The sequence below is a fragment of the Chenopodium album genome, chromosome 13 (assembly GCF_948465745.1).
Source record: "Chenopodium album chromosome 13, dcCheAlbu1.1, whole genome shotgun sequence".
In the NCBI taxonomy this organism is placed as follows: Eukaryota; Viridiplantae; Streptophyta; class Magnoliopsida; order Caryophyllales; family Amaranthaceae; genus Chenopodium; species Chenopodium album.
The window spans coordinates 31,721,596-31,729,066 of NC_137846.1; positions in this window are offsets into that span (position 1 = coordinate 31,721,596).

The window sequence follows — 7,471 nt, forward strand, 5'->3', positions numbered from 1 at the left end:
TGGGGATCAAGTATTGGCCCCCCCCTCCCTCGTGGTCCTTACCTAACCCCTACTCTTAGAATGTCACTTGTTGATTAATTAGTTGTTGGCTATTTCATTTTGTTTTTGATTTATAAATAAAAGAAGAAAATTGATTTTACCAAATCTCCCACATTGATGAGAGAGTGGATTTCTCACTGGAATTTCCCTATAAATATCCCACTTGGGAATTGGGAAAACTCACTTAAATAAGAGCTCAATTAGGCATCCCCACTTGAGAGAAAACCTATAAGCTCATTAATTACTCGATTAGTGTTTTGGTCTGGCTTGGCTAACCTCCAAGAAAGAGACCCGTCGCGATTGTGTTGTGGGTGGATATCGTAGGAGGCCGTTGCGCTTGCCAGGCTTAAGCTTTCTCATGTAAGAGCTCCATTTGGTCGAGCGAAGCACGCTACAAGGGTAATTTAGTTTTTTCTCTAATCTTGTTATTTATACATTTTGGTTATATTAATTGTGAATTTTTCCTTGGGCTCGGGTTTTATTTTCCGCGATGAGTTGGACTCATTGAAACCCAACAGCGGTATCGGAGCCTTGCCCATTTATTTTTCTAACTAAAAATTTTCAAGGTGTTTTTATGATTTTATTTTTCTTATTTATATTACTAATTAGATTAGTAGCTCGATTTAATTAATTTTAATCCCGTTTTAATCTGATTTTTGGCCCCGAACCCAGATTTTCTCCCAAAAGTGGTGAATTTTGGGTGGAAACAACGTTTTGAAAACTTTTCAACCCTTTTTGGACTGTGAAAAAACCAAAATACGATCACAAATGCCTTTTTTCGAGGGTTTTTCGTTTTTGACGAAAAATTTTAAATCTTTTAACCTTGAATCTTAATGGCATATTTATGGTGATTATGTATTTGGTTCTTTCCTTAATGTTTCTACATTTTTTGACCTCTTTAAGAATGATTACTTTGTTGTAATTAGTTCTTGAAAGATTGGTTAAATTTTCACATAATTGCAAATGCATTGTATTTAGTGTGAAAAATTTATTATTTGATGCTTCTAAGTACTAAAGATCCAATCTTTAATTGTTTTAAATGGTTGGAACTTAGAGTTACTAAATTCCATGAATTTTTGTTGAACTTTTTCATTTAATCATTTATTAAGTTGATTGGAATTATAAAGTTTCAATCTTGTGATAGAAATTTCATTTATCTTCATATTGGAAGATATAATTTTTTAAGGATTCACAAGTTAAAGTTGGACTCTTTATTTGAATTTTTGTGTTCGTAATTCCAACTCCCTTTTATTTTTGTCAAATCTCATGATTAATTTAAGTTAATTAAATTAATAGTGAGAATAGCCCTTATTCATTTTATTGCATCAAGTTGAACAAATTTTATTAAAGAATAGTTCTTGAGAATAATTTTGGTTTTGTGCACTTGGATGAATTTATTTAAGTTGGACTTGTTATAATTTTCATTTTGCTCATTAAATTAATTCTAAAATTAATTTGGAATTAATTAATTAAGTTACGCAAAAATTCGGAATCAATGCTGAGAGTATAGCACGCAAACCAAGGCTACACCACCCTCGGCCAGCCTGGCTGCTAAGCAGCCCACATGTGGCTGCCAAGGGATGGATGCACGCCACACTAAATTGTGTGGCTGGTGCGCCACAAAGCAGCAGCAGCAGCCAGGCAGCAGCATGTTGCGGCTGTGCGCACATGTTGCTGCTTGGTGCGAGCTGCTTGCGTGTACTGCTTGGTGCCGCTGGTGGCTGTGCGGTGGGGGGGGGGGTGTGCTGCTAGCTTGCAGCACGATGTGCACAACCCCACACTTGGCACTCATGCCCCGGTTTTAAGGCTATGTTTATTTTGTGTTTTGGCCGTTTTATTTATTTTAATTATTTTAAATTATGATTATTAATTTGAATTAAAATTTTGGAGGTTAGACCTTGGTTTTGAGTGGCACTTGCAAAATTTTATTTTGGCAAAAATTTTAGGTTTACTGGCTTAATTAATTGGATTAATTAAGATGGATGCGGAAATTAGGGGGAGCTTCAATTTTAATTGCGCTAATTACATAATCGGTTAAACAACTTTGACTAGTTTTAATTACGCGCGTTAATTGGATTAACCACCTAAATTAGTCACTAGTTTAGGCGTATTTGTGCATTATTACTTATTTATTGTTGTAAAATGCATGGGTCATTCACAAATAGTGAATGGATGAATGGAATGTATATTCTCTCACAGGTTTTACAAAAATTGGCAACTAGTGGGGCCCGATTAGGATAGAAAATACGGACTGCGTTCCGTCGTGTAATTTTGTAAATCTAAATACGGTTTGGGAACCGTTGAGTATTGGTGGGTCGCGATGATGTCTTTTTAGAGAAGGGACATCTTTCCAAAATGACAAGTGGGAGGAAAATCGAACTCGATGAAGTTCGAGAGGATGAGCAATAAAATAAGATTGACAGTCAAAGTGCTCAAACAACATCTATTAACGCTGGTTAAAATGTGCAAAGTTAAACAGATAATGCAAATGCTTAGTCCGTTACCCTACGTAGGTCGTAGAGGCCGAGGTCTCAACCTGATAGGTATCTTGGTGTTGTATTAACCGAGAATCAGGACATCTTGGTAATGGATGGAGACAAACCGACAACCTACAAGCAAGCGATGGCGAGCACCGACTTTGATAAATGGCAAGAGGCTATGAGATCTGAAATGGATTCCATGTTTGAAAATCAAGTCTGGGACTTGGTTGACTTACCCGAGGGTTACACACCTATCGGATGTAAGTGGATTTTCAAATTGAAAATCGACAAAGATGGAAATGTATTCATTTACAAAGCTAGACTGGTAGCAAAAGCTAACATGCAAATTCATGGTATTGATTATGATGAAACCTTTTCTCCGGTCGTAATGCTTAAATCCGTTCGGATCCTCCTAGCGATTGCTGCATATTACAACTATAAAATATGGCAGATGGACGTCAAAACCGCCTTCCTTAATGGAATTTTGGAAGAAACTGTGTATATGACACAGCCTGAAGGTTTTGTCGACCAAAACATTGCTGAGAAGATGTGTAAGCTGAAAAAGTACATTTATGGGCTAAAGCAAGCTAGCAAAAGTTAGAATCTGCAATTCGATGAAGCCATCAGTAAGTTTGGTTTTATCAAGAATCCAGATGAATCTTGTGTTTACAAGAAGGTCAGTGGGAGTGACATCGCTTTCCTAGTCTTATATGTCGATGACATATTGCTTATTGGAAATAACATTCCGATGTTAGAGTCTAAAAAGGCCTGGCTTGGAAAATGTTTTTCAATGAAGGACTTGGGAGAGGCTCAGTACATGTTGGGCATCAAGATTTATAGGGATAAATCTAAGAGGATGATTGGATTGAGCCACAGTACTTATATCGACAAGGTACTGGCACGATTTAGTATGCAGGAGACCAAAAGAGGTCACCTACCCATGTCACATGGCATAACCCTAAGCAAGAAATAGTGTCCAAAGACACCTGATGAGCAAGAAAGGATGAATTAGATTCCATATGCTTCGCTTATTGGATCGATCATGTATACCATGATATGTACTAGGCCAGATGTATCGTATGCCTTGAGTGCTACGAGCCGATACCAATCAGACCCAGGAGAGGCCCATTGGACTGCAGCCAAGAATATCCTAAAGTACCTAAAAAGGAACAAGGATAAATTCCTGCTATATGGTGGTTCAGAAGAATTAGTTATTAAAGGTTATACTGACGCAAGCTTCCAAACAGACAGAGACGATTTCAAATCACAGTCTGATATGTATTCTGTCTAAATGGAGGAGTGTTTAGTTGGAAGAGTGCGAAGCAGAGCACAACTACAGATTCTACACCTGAAGTCGGATACTTGGCAGCTGCTGAAGCGGCTAAGGAGGCAGTTTGGATTCATAAGTTCGTTGGTGAACTTGATGTGTACCCTCCATCAAGGGTCCAATAGACCTCTATTGTGACAATAATGGAGCTATTGCTCAGGCCTGATAGCTTAGGGAACATCAGAAGGTTAAACATGTCAAGCGGTGATTTCACATGATAAGAGAACGAAAATCAGAGGGTGAAATAAAAATTTGTAAAGTTGGAACTAATGACAATGTAGCAGATCCACTTACTAAACCTCTGCCTTAAGTGAAGCACAACAAGCACGTTGAGACAATAGGAATCAACACGTTGGAGATTGGCTTTGATTTCCCTATTTAGTGTTTTAATTAATTTTTGAACATTTTAATGTAAGACACTAAGAAAAATCATTTAGGTTGTGGAGTAATTTAATGTCATGCAATTTTGTCATTCAGTTTCTATTTAATTGTGGTTTAGAATTAAATATTGAGTCCATTCGATTATGAGAATATTCAAAATAGGGTATCAAGATCAGTCTTGGATAAAGAAACACCTATGAAGTGAACATTGAATATTATAATCGAAAATTATCCCTAATCGAGGTCATTTAATTAATGGACGATTAATGACCGCTTGAGATTAGTGTGTAGTTTGATTTATAGCACCATTTCTTGAGCTACAAGGACATGATTGTCATAAATCATTTGCACAGGTATTGGTTTAGCACCATACTGGATTGACCTATGAGAATACTTTAAGAGATTTAAAAATTGTCATAAGTATACTTCTCATTGTGGCTATTGGAACCTTTTTCCTCGACCATGAGTATTGTGAGTTCTCTTATTTGAGTACTAGTCTGTTTTGATGTTAGTTAAACGTCTGCCGTACATGGAGATTATAACAGCAACACTCAGACGACTAGGTCCTCTTAGTAAGAGAAGCTGACATTACAAGACTGGAAATGTCCCCCTATTGTTAAAGGGAACATGTCTTTGTTGTTTACAAGGCCTCTCGAAGAACGAGACTGTGAAAATGCATGGCCGTGCTCGGATGGATTTTAGAAATCATCTGTTTATTGACAGTGAAACTCGAATTTTTAGAAACACTTCTGGAAGTAATAAGGATGACGAAGAATCTTACCTTATAGTTCATGAAGAGACATTAAGTGACATAGGAAAAAGGCTATACACTAAAAGCGCACTTTTCCGGAAGGACAAGTGGGAGATTGAAAGGAATGGTGTCCTTCGAACAAGTGTATTATTCTGATAGAGGGTTCCGAGCTATTGGAAAGCTATTTATTCAATAAGTTCAAGTGATCGGAATGCCTTGGTGGAGGTCGCTTCCGATCAAAAACATTAATGCATAATTAATATTACAGCTTAATCTTAACTGAACCCTTCGGGTCACACCCAAGCAACTAACAATCCGATACGACAAATTAATTTGGAAGGAATTAATGAGTCGCTCGAAATATAAATATTTAGACGTCGAAAATCGAGCGTCACAAGTCCAGTCGAATAAATAAAAGACGAGACACACTAATTAATCAACAATTTACCGAAATACCCCTAGCATCGGAATGCCCCGCGAAAACCGAGTGCTAGGGGCATTTGGTATAGCAAGTTGGTTAGCATGCGCACCAAGCCGAGCCTAGGATGGCTGGCTAGGTGCTGCGGCATGCTAACGCACCATTGCTAGCAAGGCTGCCAGCACATGGCTAGCAAGCCATGCTAGCATGTGCGGGGGCAGCCGCAACAATGGGTTGTAGTGCTAGCTAGCTAGTAGCGCGCTAGCATGCTAATATTGTTAGCATTGATGCGCGCATGGTGCTTCGGCCAGTCGCACAGCCATGCATTGCAGCAGGCCAGCCGCGCACACTAAGCGCTAGCATGGCTACTTGGGTGCCAAGGCTTGGCTTGCCACGTGGTAGTATCCCATTAGCGCAAGTGGCATAGGGGAGCCAGTTTTTGGGAAGCTTGAGGATCAAGTATTGGCCCCCCCCTTTCCCTTGTGGTTCTTACTTAACCCCCCCCCCCCCCCTCTTAGAATGCCACTTGTTGAGTAATTAGTTGTTGGCTATTTCTTTTGTTTTTGATTTAAAAATAAAAGGAGAAAATTGATTTTACTAACTCTCCCACATTGATAAGATAGTGGATTTATCACTTGAGTTTCCCTATAAATATTACACATGGAAATTGGGAAACTCACTTAAGTAAGAGCTCAATTAGGCATCTCCACTTGAGTGAAATCCTATAAGCTCATTAATTACTCGAGTAGTGTTTTGGTCCGGCTTGGCTAACCTCCAAGAAAGAGACCCGTCGCGATTGTGTTATGGGTGGATATCGTCGGAGGCCGTTGCGCTTGCGAGGCTTAAGCTTTCTCAAGTAAGAGCTCCATTTGGTCGAGCGAAGCATGCTACAAGGGTAATTTAGTCTTTTCTCTAATCTTCTTCTTTATGCATTGGGGTTATATTGATTGTGAGTTTTTTCTTGGGCTCGAGTTTTATTTTCCGTGGTGAGTCGGACTCATCGAAACCCAACAGTCTTGTACTGTAAGCTTCTCTTACTAAGAAGGCCTAGCCGCCTGAGTGTTGCCGTTATGTGATCCCCATGTACGGAAGACGTTTGACAGACATCAAAACGGAATAGTACTCAAATAGGAGAACTTGCAATACTCATGGTCAAGGAAAGAGATTCCAATAGTGATAATGAGAAATATACTTATGACGATTTTTAATCCCTTAAAGTGTTCTCATAGGTCGATCCGGTATGGTTCTAAACCAATACCCATGCAATTGATTTACAACAATCATGTCCTTGTAACACAAGAAACGTGTGCTATATATCATTCTACACTCTAATCTCAAGTGGTCAACAATCGTTTAAACTTTAAATGACCTTGATTAGGGATAATTTTCGATTATAATATTCAACGTTCACTTAATTTTCGATTATAATATTCAACGTTCACTTAATACACATTGTCTTGATACCCTATTTTGAATAGTCTCAAAATCGAATGGACTCATTATTGGAGTGATAAAAATTGCATAAAATTTAAATTACTCCAAAAGTTGAATGGTTCAACATAGTGTTTTAAATTAAAATATCCAAAATTAATTAAAACACATAACTAGGGAAGTCAAAGCCAATCTCCAACGAACCTAATTCCCATTGCCTCAACGTGCTTGATGTTTCTCACTTGAGGCAAAGGTTTAGTGAGTGGATCGGCTATACTGTCATCCGTTCCAATCTTACAAATTCTGATTTCACCCTCGGACTTCCATTCCCTTATCATGTGAAATCGCCTTTTGACATATTTGACCTTTTTATGTTTCCGTGGCTCTTTGGCCTGAGCAATAGCTCCATTATTGTCACAATAGAGGTCTATTGGACCCTTGATGGAGGGTACAAGATCCAGTTCACCAACGAACTTGCGAATCCAAACTGCCTCCTTAGCTGCTTTAGAAGCTGCCAAGTATTCGGCTTCAATTGTAGAATTTGCAGTCGTGCTTTGCTTAGCACTCTTCCAACTAAACACTCCTCTATTTAGATAAAATATGTATCCTGATTGCGACTTGAAGTTGTCTTTGTCTGTCTGGAA